The sequence below is a fragment of the Pseudopipra pipra genome, chromosome 5 (assembly GCF_036250125.1).
Source record: "Pseudopipra pipra isolate bDixPip1 chromosome 5, bDixPip1.hap1, whole genome shotgun sequence".
NCBI lineage: Eukaryota > Metazoa > Chordata > Aves > Passeriformes > Pipridae > Pseudopipra > Pseudopipra pipra.
Window position 1 is genome coordinate 3,575,000 of NC_087553.1, and position 14,333 is coordinate 3,589,332.

At 40.3% G+C, this 14,333-nt stretch overlaps 1 protein-coding gene across 2 annotated transcripts in view; it reads left to right on the forward strand.

Moving 5' to 3' along the window:
• RASSF8 (Ras association domain family member 8) overlaps window positions 1-14,333 on the forward strand; it is an 82,509-nt gene that overhangs the window by 36,908 nt on the left and 31,268 nt on the right. The window lies entirely within an intron of this gene.

The following is a 14,333-nucleotide window of genomic DNA, read 5'->3' on the forward strand; positions in this document are numbered from 1 at the left end:
TCTATTGATAACTGGAGCAGGTGAGGGAACATTATAACTAAAGAGAATAAAATTCCCTGGTCATTTGCCAAAATGAAAGCTTGTCTCTTGTTGAAGTTCTGTGTATCAGAAGTACAGATGAGGATAAATGTACAACAGCTTTATCTTACTGCAGAAAAAACTGTGTAAGGATAGATAGTAATATTGCATGACTGAAAGGATTTACTTGCATTGTCCTTAATATAATGTAGAACTAGTAGAAATTCTTCTGCACATATGTAGAATGCACTCTATGCTATATAGGAGCATTGCCAAAGTGTAGCTTGTGTGTGAGTGTGTACAGCATAAAAAATGCTGTGTTGTCTTAGAATCTGGCTTTAGACACTGTCTTAAGCTGTCGTGTATTTGAGAAGGGTTTTTTTGGGTTATTCATTAGAGTACTTTGTCTCACATTGTAGGCATGTTACATGTCTCTTTAATGTACATCAGTTGGTCATTTTTCTTCTAAAACAAACATTTTCAGGGAAGGAATTGCTGCTTGCAACTAACAACATGTTCTTGCTAAAGATTGTGGCGGTTCCGTGTGGTGGAATAGTACCAGCAATGAAGACTGTCCTGCTGGCTAAAACAGGGTGCAGAATTTGTAGAGACACTGGTCTCTCACTTTTCCCATGTGGCATTTAGCCAGAGCATGTATATGTTAACCTGTAACTCCAGGAAATTTGGAACACAGTGGTGTTTGGGCCAGGTTTTCTCCCGCCAAGTTAAAACATTTAAGAATTTGTTGTTGACTGTATTTGAATAAATTTCTTTCAGTGGAGCCAGTTTGTGGCTATCTGCCAGGTGACTGCAGTGTCACTCCTTTATTTGTCACTTTGAAACAAGTCATAGTGAGTTACAGTCTTTGAATGATTTTATTGTGTGAGAACAGAAGGTATGTGCCTGCTGAAAATTCATCAGGATGGTGCTTGCCCATCCTCATATGGGGAGAGTTACTTATTTACCTCTACTTGTTTTGAATAAAGCAATTTGGTTTGTCATCATAAGCATCACTAATCTAATTTGTTGTTATTATATGACTTCCTTTTGCTATCTGTTTTGGGGCATGAGACAAAGGGTCAGCTTGTAGTGTGTGGTTTATTAAAACATTTTTTCCTGCTGAAATCATGGAGTCAGATTTTTGTACTTCAAAAAAAAAAAGAGATCAATCCACTTTTATTCAGTGTTGATAAATAAAACAATGAAGAAAAGCAACGTTATATGTATATAAATCAGTGGTTCCTACATGTTTTTGATAGTCTTTGCAGCCTGGTTCCCTCGTCTTGGAGAGAAGGCATTAGAACTGAAAAATGCTTAGAGTAAGGTAGTAAAGTTGAGAGATGTGAGCAATTCAGCAATTTAGGAATTTTCAGTCCAAAAAAAACCCCAGCTTAATGTGGGAGGGAAGCCTATGAAATGCTGAATGAGGTGAAGGCAGACAGAACTTGTTTTGTTCATTCTGGCAGCACAAGAACCAGTGAACATCAGATAAAGCTGGTCAGAACCTAGATCAGAACAAACAAACAAAAGCAGGTCATTTCATACTGGCAGGAATTAGATCTGTAGAATTCCTTGCCATGCAGCTGTGGAGACTGAAGAAAGGAAGAGAATTCCTGTGGATGATAGTAAATACATCACACCTCTGGTCTTGGTCCACTATGCTGCCTCTTACAGCCTTTGGGTGTTGTAGATCCTCTGGAGTTGTCTCTGTGACTTTGAAAACAAGGATTTTTGGGGGCTGCAGTAGGTGATTTGGGGCCCTTCTTCATGAAACTTTCAGTTGATAAGTTAGAATTTCAGTCGTGTCTCTACTTGATTTCAGAACAGAGGAGTGACTTTGGCAAATGCTTTTCTTTCACAACTTCAAATATGAGAAGTGGACAAAAATACACTTTTTTTTTTTTTTTTGAAGCTCGGTGTAGGTCTGATGACCCTCTAAATTGCATTAACTTGCACAAAGTCTTAAATACAGTTGACAACTTGTTTCTCAAGAGACATTTCAGAGGCATTCAGGTTTTTTGCACAGTGATATTGCATTCATCTTTGCTGGTGGTATCTGCTGAAAGAAATGAATAGATAGGACAAGGTCCTGGGTGCTCTCTAAAAGGATCTGTGCTTCAGGGAGAGTTTTTCTCTGACATGCCAGCAAGTTCTGGTTGAGGTGAGAAATAATCTCAAAGGAAAAGTGCTGCCTCTCACATTTTCATTGCTTCCCTTGCTTACTGCATGCACACCTTTTACTGTCTGGATTGAGTCAGCACAGGAAAAAAAAACCCAATAAGATTCCTTTGACAGTGATATCACTGGGATCCTTGACTCTTTCTGCATTCTTTGGATTACAAGAGATACTTTTCATCTCTTGTCTCTCTTGAGTTGAACACTGCACAATGTACCTCTTGTTTCCTTGCTATCTGTGTTGCACTTGTTCAGACTGGTGGGATGGCAGAGCTGAAACTGAAGATTCCATGGCTTGTGCATCTGTTTCTTTCCTTTTCCTCACTTGTTCACATTTTTATTACATGTAGCTTCTTGCTTTCTCATGAAAAGAAGCTCGTGAGGCTTCTTTTTCCTCACTTTCTTTGTCTTATGTAAATCTGTCCTTACATAAAACTTGGATTTTATATCCACATCTGAGTGGTTTGTTTACATTTGGAGCACCAGTACTTCAAGGTTTTGGAATGCATTTCAAGTGGAATTCTGTGACTGTGATTCTGAGGAAATATACTGGTCTAATGGTTAAAAAAAATCAAATTAAAATTCTACCAGTGGTTTTTCAAGGTTGAGATTCATCTCTTGCTTGCCAACCAAGGGCAAACTGAAAATGGAATGTAAGTGGAGACAGTATGTCTGGAAAGAAGGACAGAACTATTGATAATGAATGACAGGGAGGGTGGTGTGTGGAAATGCCACTTACATGAAGAGACAGGAATCCCTGGCTTTTCTGCTTCAAAAATATTTGATTCTTGAGACATGGGTTGCCTTGGCCAAGCCCTGGGTGTTGCAAGCAAACCATTTCAGATTTTTTTTGTTTTTTCCTATTAATTTATTGAGCATTGGCAAAGTTTGCATCCTCTCACTGCTCTACTTCCTGGATTGTTGTTTTCTGTAGAGCAGTGAAAAGAATGGGATCATGTGTTTTCTGTGGACTCTTAACTTTAAATTTAAAGTTAACCTGACTTAGTCTGTTTTTTATTAATTTATTGATCACTGGAGAATCCTGCAATATTCTAGTCTTTGCAGTAGCAAGATATAGAAGACCTCACCTCAGGGGTGTTTAATGATTCACTGTCATTAAATATTTGAGAGGAAAAATGTGCCTATTACCCAACTTCTAACAGTAGCTCAAAGTTTTCCCACTTCATTTACTGCTGTGTAAACATCAAAATGTAGTTTTCCCAGCCTGCAACTGCAGAGATAGTATTGTTTTTCACACTAATTGCAGTGCACATTAGTCATTTCTTTCTCTGGCAGGAAAGAAACTCAGCTTTTTGGAGGCATGTCATTCTGATACAATCTTTTCTCTTTGTTCCACGAAGGTTTGGCAAGTCTGGAGACTGTGCAGCTATCCTTTGTAGGAAGCAATGTTTAAAAACCAGAATTTCTAGACTTTAAAGAAATAAAAGTTTACCTTTTGAGTTTTAGTTGTTAAGGAAACATGCTTTAGTAGTTGATATCTTGGAGCGAGGAAAAAAAAATAGCAGCTAAATGAAGTCAAATTTAAATGCATCTCACTTGTCAAATCTGCAGAAAACTCACAAATACCTCCAAATTAATATTCAGGTCATTCATAACTAAATATGTGAATGCCTATCTTACTTTACTCTATAAGTCTTTGTACTTTCAAGAGTCATTTCAGGTTTCTTTCGTATAACCTTTCCTAGGTCTGAGGAGATTTCTAATTGAAGTCTTAAAGCTTCTTCAGGAAGCAGTAGAACCACACAGCTTGTCACAGAGCTGGCCAAGCCTCACACCTGTCACCTGGAAAAGGATTATTGCATTTTGGACAAAGCATCCCTTTGAATTCCATATGGCAAGGCTTTGTTTCTTCACAAAAAAGCCCCACCAAAAACAAACCCAAACCCAAACCTGAAGGCCCCTGTGCTTTCAAAGAAAACCAAAAGGTCAAGATTCCAGATTCCTTCTAAAAACAAATATTCAGTGTGTCCTTTTGTCCTGGATGAAGAACAATCATTGTTTTCGGAGTGGTCTTTTTCAGTTCACCAGCACAGTCCTTTTCAAAATACAAAAATTAAAAATTAAGGGGCTTTTTTTTTTTTCCACACACAGCCCGTTTTTTTTTTTCTTTTCTCCCTTCAGCTCCCTGTTCCATCCCTAGGCTTTCCCATCAATTTGGATTGTTAGGAAGGAAGGGAGGCAAAGTGTTAGACTGCCAGAACTCATTGCATTGTATTTTTGCTTAAGAGATCAGTGATGAGCACACTTCTTAGTAAGGTCAAAGCCTCTCCCTTGCCAGAGGGCCTTTGAATTGGCATTTCTACCCCAGCCAGACTGCAGGGTTGTCTAAGCTGCATCTCCTCAGCTGAGTACATTGAAACAGTTTGCTCCTTTCCCTCTTGAGGGCCGTGTCTTTGGGGTATTCATGGAGTTCAGGGAACACCTTAGTTGTGCATGTGAAATGGGAGATTGTCTGGAATGGCTTTCCTCAGAATCCTGTAGCCTCATCATTGGCACAATTTCTTAGGGCATGTGAGATACTCATTTCATGCTTTTGGGATAAATATCTCTTAAACCAGGGTGTTGGCAAGGAATTGGTCTGTGCATTTGTGCACTTGGGCATTTCCTTGAGAAAAACCATGTACTTGTAGTGCAAGTACTCAGTCTGAAGTCAGAACTTAGTTTAGGAGTTTATAACTTTATTTCACTTTCCTGCCCCTCTGCTCAGCCCTGTGAGGCACATCTGGAGTGCTGTGTCCAGTCCTGGGCTCCTCAGGACAGGAGGGACATGGAGCTCCTGGAGTGGGTCCAGCAGAGGCTGTGGAGATGATTCAGGGACTGGAGCATCTCCCTGGGGAGGAAAGGCTGAGGGAACTGGGGCTGTTCAGCCTCCAGAGGAGACACTGAGAGGGGACCTCATCCATGTGTGTCAGTGTGTGCAGGGAGGGGGCAGAGGATGGACCAGGCTCTGCTCAGGGGTGCCCAGTAATGGGAGGCCATGGGCAGGAACTGATGCCCAGGAAGTTCCACCTGGACATGAGGAAGAACTTCTTTGCTGTGCAGTGACCGAGCACTGAACAGATTGCCCAGAGAGGGTGTGGAGTGTCCCTCACTGGAGATTCTGTGCCATGTGCTCTGGGATGACTCAGTTTGAGCAGGGAGGTGGGACCAGATGACCCCCTATGGTCCCTTCCAGCCTGACCCATCCTGTGATACTGCTGGTTTTTAAAGGTGTCTGTAGCCAGATCCTTGCTTTCAAAAGGTGTTATGTGCATGCCTAATTTCCCTGTGAATCCATCAGTATGTATGAAGTGAAGCATGTGTTCCAGCCTCTTTAGGCTTGGGGCTCTCTCCTTGTTTGAGTGGAAAACAGGAGCTTGTAAACTGATAGATTATGCAATAAAGATTGGCACTATATCTTCTCTTGCCAAGAACTTTACTTGCAAAGTACAGACTCCATCACTGTTAGAATAATTTAGTATCATAAAGTATATTGCCAGTAATTTGCTGTTGTTAGTTGAAACAGAGATATCCTGTTCTGGAACATGCTTGGGCAATGGATGTTTAATTTTGTTGACAACCTTTATCATATAAAAGGTAAAAAGAGATTAACTAAAACATAGCTACCGTGTGAATATATGGCCCACTCCTCTTCTCCATGCTGGAAAAAGTTGTTAGATTTTATTGAGATGTTTTTAGAACCCTGTCTATCCAGAAAGGAAAGCAGATAATAATTACTCTGCTCAAGCAGAGGGTTTTTTAGTAAGTGGAAGAGGAGTGACTGTATGGTGATGGTCATTTGTGGATAGGTTTGCATTTTTTCCTCTGAAAATAATGCTCTCCTATACGTTTTTATCTTGGTTTAGAGAGGCTCAGACAGTGTCAGATAGCTGTAATGCTACTTGAAGAGAAAATGCTGTTAGTGCTCTTTCTGTAGCAGAAACCAACAGGTTATTTTGTTGTCTCTGGACAAATCCTTGTATAAATATTAGAAGACTTGCATCTGAAGTAGGCACATAGTCAGGAAGCTGAAAATTGTTGTTCTGCTGATGGTCCTGCAATGATTGAAGTTTATTTACCATTTTAAAGTATTTCTAAGTATAATCTGGATGAAAGTAGCTCTGGCTCAGGTCTTGGTTTTGCCTATGCACAGGCAGTGCAAGCTGGAGGCACAAATAAATGTACGTGGTAGTACAGACTCTCAGACTACAATGTGACAGAAATGCCTGTTTTTTTCGAATTTGTTGGATGTATTTACATGCTTTATGTGCATTTTAACATGGTTATTTGAGCACACGAGAAGCATCTTTGACACACAGTGTTATCAGAGACTTTCAGGAGGGTTTGTGTAAGTTATTGATTGGGAAGCACAACGCAGTGTGGGAGTCCTTGTCAGATAAAGTCGTAAATCTTGGCCCACTATTCAGAACATGTGATTCCCTCTTTCCTACACCTACTTTTATCATCTTTTTCACATAAGCATAAAGTGTTGGCTGGAATACCACAAAAAATATGTAATATTATATGTAATATTCAATAATCTCTCAAAAATCCTAGAAGTAAACTTCTGATGAACATATGTAATGAAAGCTTTTTGGTGAGAGATTTAAGACTATTTCACATCTTGGTATTGAAATCTGCTTCAGAATTTGATGAGGAAAAAAAATCTTCTTTCTTGTTTATTTTGTGTCTGAAACACTAACCTTGTAGAACAAGTACAGTGGTTTTACTAGAGAGAAACAAAGGAAAAGAACATCAGGAGTGTATTGTGCAGTTGAGCGTTCAATCTCTTCAATAAACCCTTAAGTTTCTTTAGAGGATTGAGTTTTTTGGGGGGAGGAGATTTTTTGAGTGGTGGGTAAAGGGTGAGGGGTGAATCTTTGCCATCTTCATAGCTAAAGAACCTCATATTTTCTTTACTGTACGAACACAAAAATTAAATGAGAATTTTGGGAATCCCTAGAAAAATAAGTTGTAAGTAGCAGCAATTTCCATCTCACAGCTCATGTGGTCTGAGATAGAAGAAAATACAGATTTTCTGCGAGTAACATAATAAACTTTCCATTTTCAAATCCAAGTGGGGATATAAATCTTGCCCTTGTATGTAGCTGATGCAAAAACTGTGGCTGAACTGAAGAGAGAACTTTATTTTCTAGAGGTTTTCTAGAAAATGCAGTTTTACAGTGGAATCTCAAATGCCTTTACTTTCTTGGGAGATGTGTCAAAAGTACCTACAGAATTACCTAAATCACCAGCTTCTCTTTACTGTCTTGGTGCTTCTAACTTCCATGTTATGGAAATGCTTTTCAGGTAAAGGAAAACAGAGATGTTAAAATAACATGGAAAAGGACCTGTGTGTCATAGTCTGTCACAAGTGGTTTAGATTCTTTTTACTGCGACATGTGAAGTCTGCTGTGTTAGGCAGAGATTCTGAATTGAATCCATGACTTCTGATATTAAAAAACAACATCCAAAATCTGAGATACGCATAGCGATGGTAAAATATGCCCTTGAGCCTCAGCAGACCCTTCTATGGGGGTATAAAATGGGTATAAAGGCATAAGTTATAACAGCACAGTCCTTTTCCTGGTTATGCCAGCAAGGCTTTATGGACTAAGTTTGCACTTACAAGCTTGCAGAAGTTTAGGAATAATGAGATAAAGCGCTTACTGGTCACATGGATATGGTATCCACTCACTTTAAAGCTTCTAGGAATGTATAAGATGGTGGGGGTTCTGGGGGCAGTTTATTTTTTTGAAAATAAAAGTCAAGTAGCACTGGTTCTTCTTAAAGACGGAAGACTAAACTAAAGCTGCCATCTCATCTCGCCTTCAGTATCAAAACCACAGGGCATGTATGCCTTGATAAGCTTGGAAAAGTGGTTGTGATGCTGAATTCCCTGGTTTTAAGGTAGGAGGGCTGGAGTGCCACGGTGTTCCCTTGGCAGTTGGGTTTGGTTTTCATTACATTTGCTATTTAACAAAATTTTTCCCTCAGTACTCTCTCCTGACACCTGACACTTGTCTTACTTGGATGGATTCCTCCACGGAGTGAGAGGCTGTGCCTGTCTGACGGTTTTACATGACAAGCTCCATTGGCAGCGATTTGTGCTGGACTGGGTTTGAATTGAATTAAGATTTCCTATTTTTAATTAGGCTTTACACTGTGTTTTAGTGTTTCCCATTTTCTTCAGCTTTCTCTTGCTGCAGTGAGTGAATACCTGTGTGTAATGAGTCATTATGGCCTGTGAGCTGATTTTTATGTTCTCTTGGGATCATGCAGGGGATTTAGAGTGTGGGGTTTGGGGATTTTTGAGTGCCAGTGCTGGCTAAATATTGAGACTGTAGATTGACCTGTGCAAGAGGTTTCCTGTAGTCTCTACACAGGTATTGCCTGAGGCCAGTTTAAGGATTATGGAGCCTGAAGCTCAGTCTACACCTTTGCTGATGCAGTTTTAGTCTCTTCCCACATGTTCTGGCAGTGAGGTGGCACTAACATCACAGAACGTAAGTAGGTTAAAGTTTTGTGCAGCTCTGATAAGTTGTATGCTAAGAAAAACTTCCTCATGCTGGGCTATTTCAGAAGTTTTAGGGGGAATCTGGTGTCTTTTCAGCGAGGGTACAAATAATGTTGCTCTGTGGTGGACTCCTCCATTTGGCAAAATGAGCGATTATTTTTTTTTTACCATTGTGTTTGGGCCAAGGCGTCATCCTTGGCACTTCTGTCTGACAGAGACAACTTCAAGGTTAAAACTAACCATAGATTAGATAACTCGAGTTGGGCTTCAAGGTGAAATCCTGTTTCATAAGGTACTTGAAGGGCAGCTTGACCTCTGCAAGGAATTTAAAAAGAAAAAAAAAAGAGGCAAAAAATGTGGAGCCTGAACATTATCCACCAATTATATTGTACTACACTCTACTTTTCTGCTCATCTTGCAACATCATAAGGAGTGTTGGCAGAAGCAAGAAATCCTAATAGTTCTCTTTTAGCATAAAAGGACTGAAAGTTTAACTGATCCCACTGCTCCCTGGATGCTGAAATGTGGGGACTTTTTAACACTTTGTGGTGCTGATTCATTTGAACAGTCTTACTTGATCCACAGCTTAAATGTTGCTTCAGGTAAGCTAAACACTGGCTGTTTGACTTCCCAGTTAGTGTGTTTGTAGTAACCTGTTCTTATGTGCTGACAGGCAGTGAGAATCACAGAGCAATTTAGGATAGAGAGAACTTCTGAGATTGGACTGAGATGATCCAGCACTTGTCCAAAGCATGTCCTAGAATGAGACTGATACACTGTATTGTTTTGGAGTGCTTTTTTCAAACCTTACTGTCCCTGTGGTATATTTCATTATATTAAAATACAGAAAATCTAAAAGGTTCTCAGTGAATTATATGTTGAGTTTATTTAGTGTGAAGGTGTGTCTGTTTTCAGGTTTTTTCCCTCTTTTGTCTTAATCCTTTGAGAATACTAAAATGATTGGAATTTGCTTCATGAAGGTTTAACTTTGTTTTCCTGCCATTGAGTAACTGATGCAGGGATATGCATCTGGTCCTGGGTTTAGTTAGTCCTTGTTGGTCTTTTAGGGTGTTTGAGAGAGAGCTTTTGTGTTTTACCCTCTGGAAGTTAATTTAACCATGCACCCAGTGCTGTTCTGCAGATCCTGGTGCACACTTTTCTCCCTGTGCCATGGGAAACCTGCAGTGAGAGCCTCCTGTGTTCCCATCTTTGCTGCCAGGGCTGTGTAAGCATTTCTGTGAAAGGATTTTTTTTTTTTTTTTAATCCAAAGTCTGTAAGCAGTATTAAGAACTGAAAATTCTTCCATACCATAAGAATGCCTTTAATTACCGGATTTGTAGAGCTAAAATCCCGCTTGCATTTTTTTTTCTAGTGTAATGTACATTGGGGGTATTCTTGGCTTCATGACAAGAGGAATGATAGATGCAATCAGCTAAGATAATACTTATCTGAAAGTAGAAGATGGGGTTTGAGGCCCTTCAAACAAAGAAAGACCTAGAACCCCGCTCTCCCCTTTCAGAGGTGAATGTTCTGAGCTGCTACACACGGTCTTCTCCTCGTCCCTGGGTCTGGTGTGCAAATGCAAAGGGAAGAATTAGGTACTAAAATTCCTGAGAAGGACTTTGAGCTGTGAACATTCCCCATCTTCACCTGGCCTGGCCAAAGAGCCTGAACAAGGGAGAGGTTCATTTGCAGGTGCCTCCGTCCCTGGGCACCGTGATGCTCGGTGGCTGTCCCCAGATATTTCCCCCTCTCCTTTGGCTGCACTCTAGGGAGCTCTGGCCCTGCAGGTTTTGTTGAAATCCACTCCTGAAGCCCAGAAAGGTTGTAGCCATGTCCAGCATGCCTGTGAGGAAGTCTTCCTCTTGGTCTGTCTGTACCAGAGAATGTAACCCTGCAGAGCTGCTTCCAGAAAACATCCTTCACTGTTATCTTAAATACTGCTTTCAAAATGCAGATTTCTGAATTTCTGGATGCTGAAGTACTATCAGCTGGAATTTGGTTTCAAGCCTGAATCCATGCTGCTCAGATATCTGTTCTGACACTGTTACTCCTGCTGCATGAGCACTTTGAAGAATATGTGTTCTGATGGCAGGTAAGAACTCGTACTCCCATTTGCTTTTGCATTTCTGCAGGAGTAATATTTGGGAGCTGATGGCATGTGGAAGAAAACATTAGAACTTGGGCAGGGCTGGTGTCTGATCTGCAGGTTTTCTTAGCATGTTTGTCCTTAAAAGTATGTTTTGACAGAGCGCAGCAGTTTCTGTTCAGCTGGTGGTGGATTACGGTGATGTTGATTTAGGCTTCAGAATCCTTGTATTAGATTGCTGCTTGTCAGCAAAGTGCAGGATACACCACATGGAAACAGTGTGACCCCAGCTCCAGCAGTGGAATTCAGATGAAGTGATACTGTTTTCTCTCCTTTTCTAAATTATTATTTCTCTGGTAAAAGGCATGAGTTTGCATGAGCATAGCTGTGTGTTGCAGTTGAATCTGCCTTAACTTTGTGAAAGCAAATATTTCAGGAATAGCTTTCTTAGGATACACCAGGAGTTAAAGCACTACTAAAGCAAAAAAATGTATTACTAACATTGAAAGCTCTCAAGTTTTGTTACTTCAGCCTAAACATTTTGGCTTCCTATTTCTAGGATCGCAGTGAGCTTTTGTAAGTGGAAGAACTGAAAACAGTTGAACAAGCAGGACTTGAGCTCCAAAGTTGTTTTTAATTAAAAGCTCTCTCTTTTGCAGACTACTCCCACATAGAGGGTTGGAAGCTCCTAAATTTCCATGCATAGAATTTTTCTTTATTCCCCTGGGACGACAATGGACTTGACCACCTACAAAGAATGCAGATATTGCAGTGAAAGCAAAAAAAAAAAGCATCCTCTCCAGGCAGAGATTGGCTGGGAATGAAAATAAGAGCTGGAAGTTTTTGGTTGTGCTGTTCTTCTTGCAATCCATGTGCAACACAATTTCATTTTACAAAGAAATCCAAGCTGTCCAGTTTTGACTGTGCTGGTTGCAAACACACAGAGGAATTCTCAGGCAATGAGAGTAGATGTTCCAGGTCAAAGTTTAGGGTGGTCAGTATGTCGAGGAGGGAATTGCACTCAATTTCAGGTTATGGTAAAAATGCATTAAAAGTGACCTTACTGTGATCTTTAATCAGGGGACCAGATTTTTACCAGTGAGAGCAGGTTTATTCCTTTTTTTTTTTTTTTTTTATCTTTTCAAAAGATAAAATTGCTTCTAAAAGCAAAAAGGGAAAACCAATCAAAACTTTGTGATTGAAACATTGTGATGAGCTTGTTCTTATCAGTTACCAGTGTGTATCTGTTATGGTTCATTTGGGTCCCTCAAATTTATGGGACAACATCCTCTGTAAATTAAGCTTTATTTTATGAGCTCATTAGGAAAGAAAACAAACATGATAAATAATTGTGTCTCTTCCTGTGCCTTCCCTTCAGAGGAGTGCCGCTTTATGTGCACAATGTACACAAGAGCATTCCACTCTAAAATGATAAAGGTTTGGGCAATCCGGTTCTCCTGGTTTTGAAAGGATGTGGGTACGCTGAGAAGCGGGATAATGCAATGCAAAGAACTGCCATTGCAAATCCCGTGACAATGCCCAGTTTTCCATGCTTGGTTTCTAGCAGATAACCATTAAATTATTGCAAACATTCCCTCTATATTATATAATGGACTCTGGTATAAAGTTAATCATAACAACTGTTTCTGTGACTGAGAGGAGGAGAGAAGAAAGAAGGAGGAGGGTTCTTTAGGTGACTAAATTGCCAGGGGTTCCTTGGAAAACTTGAAGCTCACTCAATAATTAACATAAAAGTTGTTTGCCCTTAAAATGAAGGCATGCAGTGAAAACTTGAAGCAAAAAAAAAAAACAAACAAAACCAGAAGATGGGTTTCTTTAGCAAATGAGATCAAAATTTTGAGTCACTGGAGTACATCTGTTTTGGGCAACTCCATCTGAGGTGTTTGACACGATTGAAGTTGCAGGGCCTGAGGCCTCAGCACTTTCTGGAAATTAAAGCCCCTTGAAAATTTGAAACACACAGGAACATGTGCTATATGAATAATCTTAAAGTAGCTCTATTGAAACTATAGGCCTTTAGTGTCACCTCTTCAGCAACACAGATGTCCCAAGGACTTGAATGGTTCTGGGGTTTTTACCCTCCTTTTTTAATATAGGCCTGCATTATATTCATATAATATAAAACTTTATTGCACTCTGTGCTAAAGGTGCCCAAGACACAGACTGTTGAACTGTTCCCCAGGATTGCTAATGCCTAATACCTTCTTCAGGGGAATGGATTCCATCTTTTTGATAAAGACACTTAGAAGCACATGGGCAATTTGGACATGGATGTTTAATGTGGCTTTTCAATTTGCTCATTAGAAAAAACCCAACCAACCAAACCTTAATTCTCTTTTCTGGTACTTGTGTAACTGGGGGGGGGGGGGGGAAGGGTGCCGGTTTGTTATTTTGTGTGTGTGGGTTTTTTGTTTGGTTTTTTTTTTTTTTTTAATTTAAATGTCATGTTTTGGATGTCTGGGCTCATGAATGCTTTATATTTTGGTAATTTTAATCTTCATTTGCTCACTAGCTTATGATCAGCACAAACTTTCTGTGGACGCCTCCCCTTGAGTTCTTTCCAGGGTTTGGATTGCTTGCTAGGTAACTGTGCTTAATAAGCCATTCTGCTCTCCTAATGTTACCTGGGATTGTACACTTCCATAGCTGCACAGCAATAAAGACTAGAAATCCCAGCAACCACTTTCAGGCTCCTTTTGTTAAGATCCCTCACACAGCTCTAAATCCTTAACCCTGCCTATTAACTCATTCACTGCTCCTGGTGGCTCTCCAGACTGTGTTTTCTTCAGTACCAGTGTCTGGCATCCCAGGTATCTCATAAGTTCAGAAACATTTGGTGAAGATCCATCGTGATAAGAGGAATGATGATAAAATTCCTTCTGGAGGGACAAGCTTACTTCCAAAAGGCTTGATTAATTTGCCCATCTTCTGGGTACTTTCCAGCTCTTTACATCAGAACTATGTTTGTCTTGGCCTCCCTGAAAGGCAACAGAACACCCCCCAAAAAAGGGATGCCCTGTCCAAGGTGTGTAGGACACACGGAGATGAGTAGAGTAAGCTCATCATCATGGGTTTGGGTAGGCACTCTGCAGAAGTAGGTTAAAAGGGAGAATTTGAAGGAGGACAGTGAGATTTAACCAGAGTTTCTCCTCTATGGTGTGTCTGAGGTGACTTTTGCAAATGAACCATAAAGTGTCAGGAGTTCACTTGGGAAAATGCACGTGAAACGAGAAGGGCAGAGATGAGTGAGGAAGGACTTCCTGAAGGAAAATAAGTTGATCACATATGATGTACTAGAGAAGGGGGAGGGCTGCTTTGTGCTCTCTGCTTTTGACAGGTCTGCTGACTCCAGAAATCTGTCCTGAGGTCATTGTTCTGGATGAGGTGGCTGAGGGTGCAGTGAGGAAGAAGATGTAGTCATTAAGAGTAGAGATGAAAGCCTGGAACTGCATGGCCAGTAATGAATGGCTGTATCTCAGAAAGGAACAAAATGTAGATGCTGTCTGGAAACA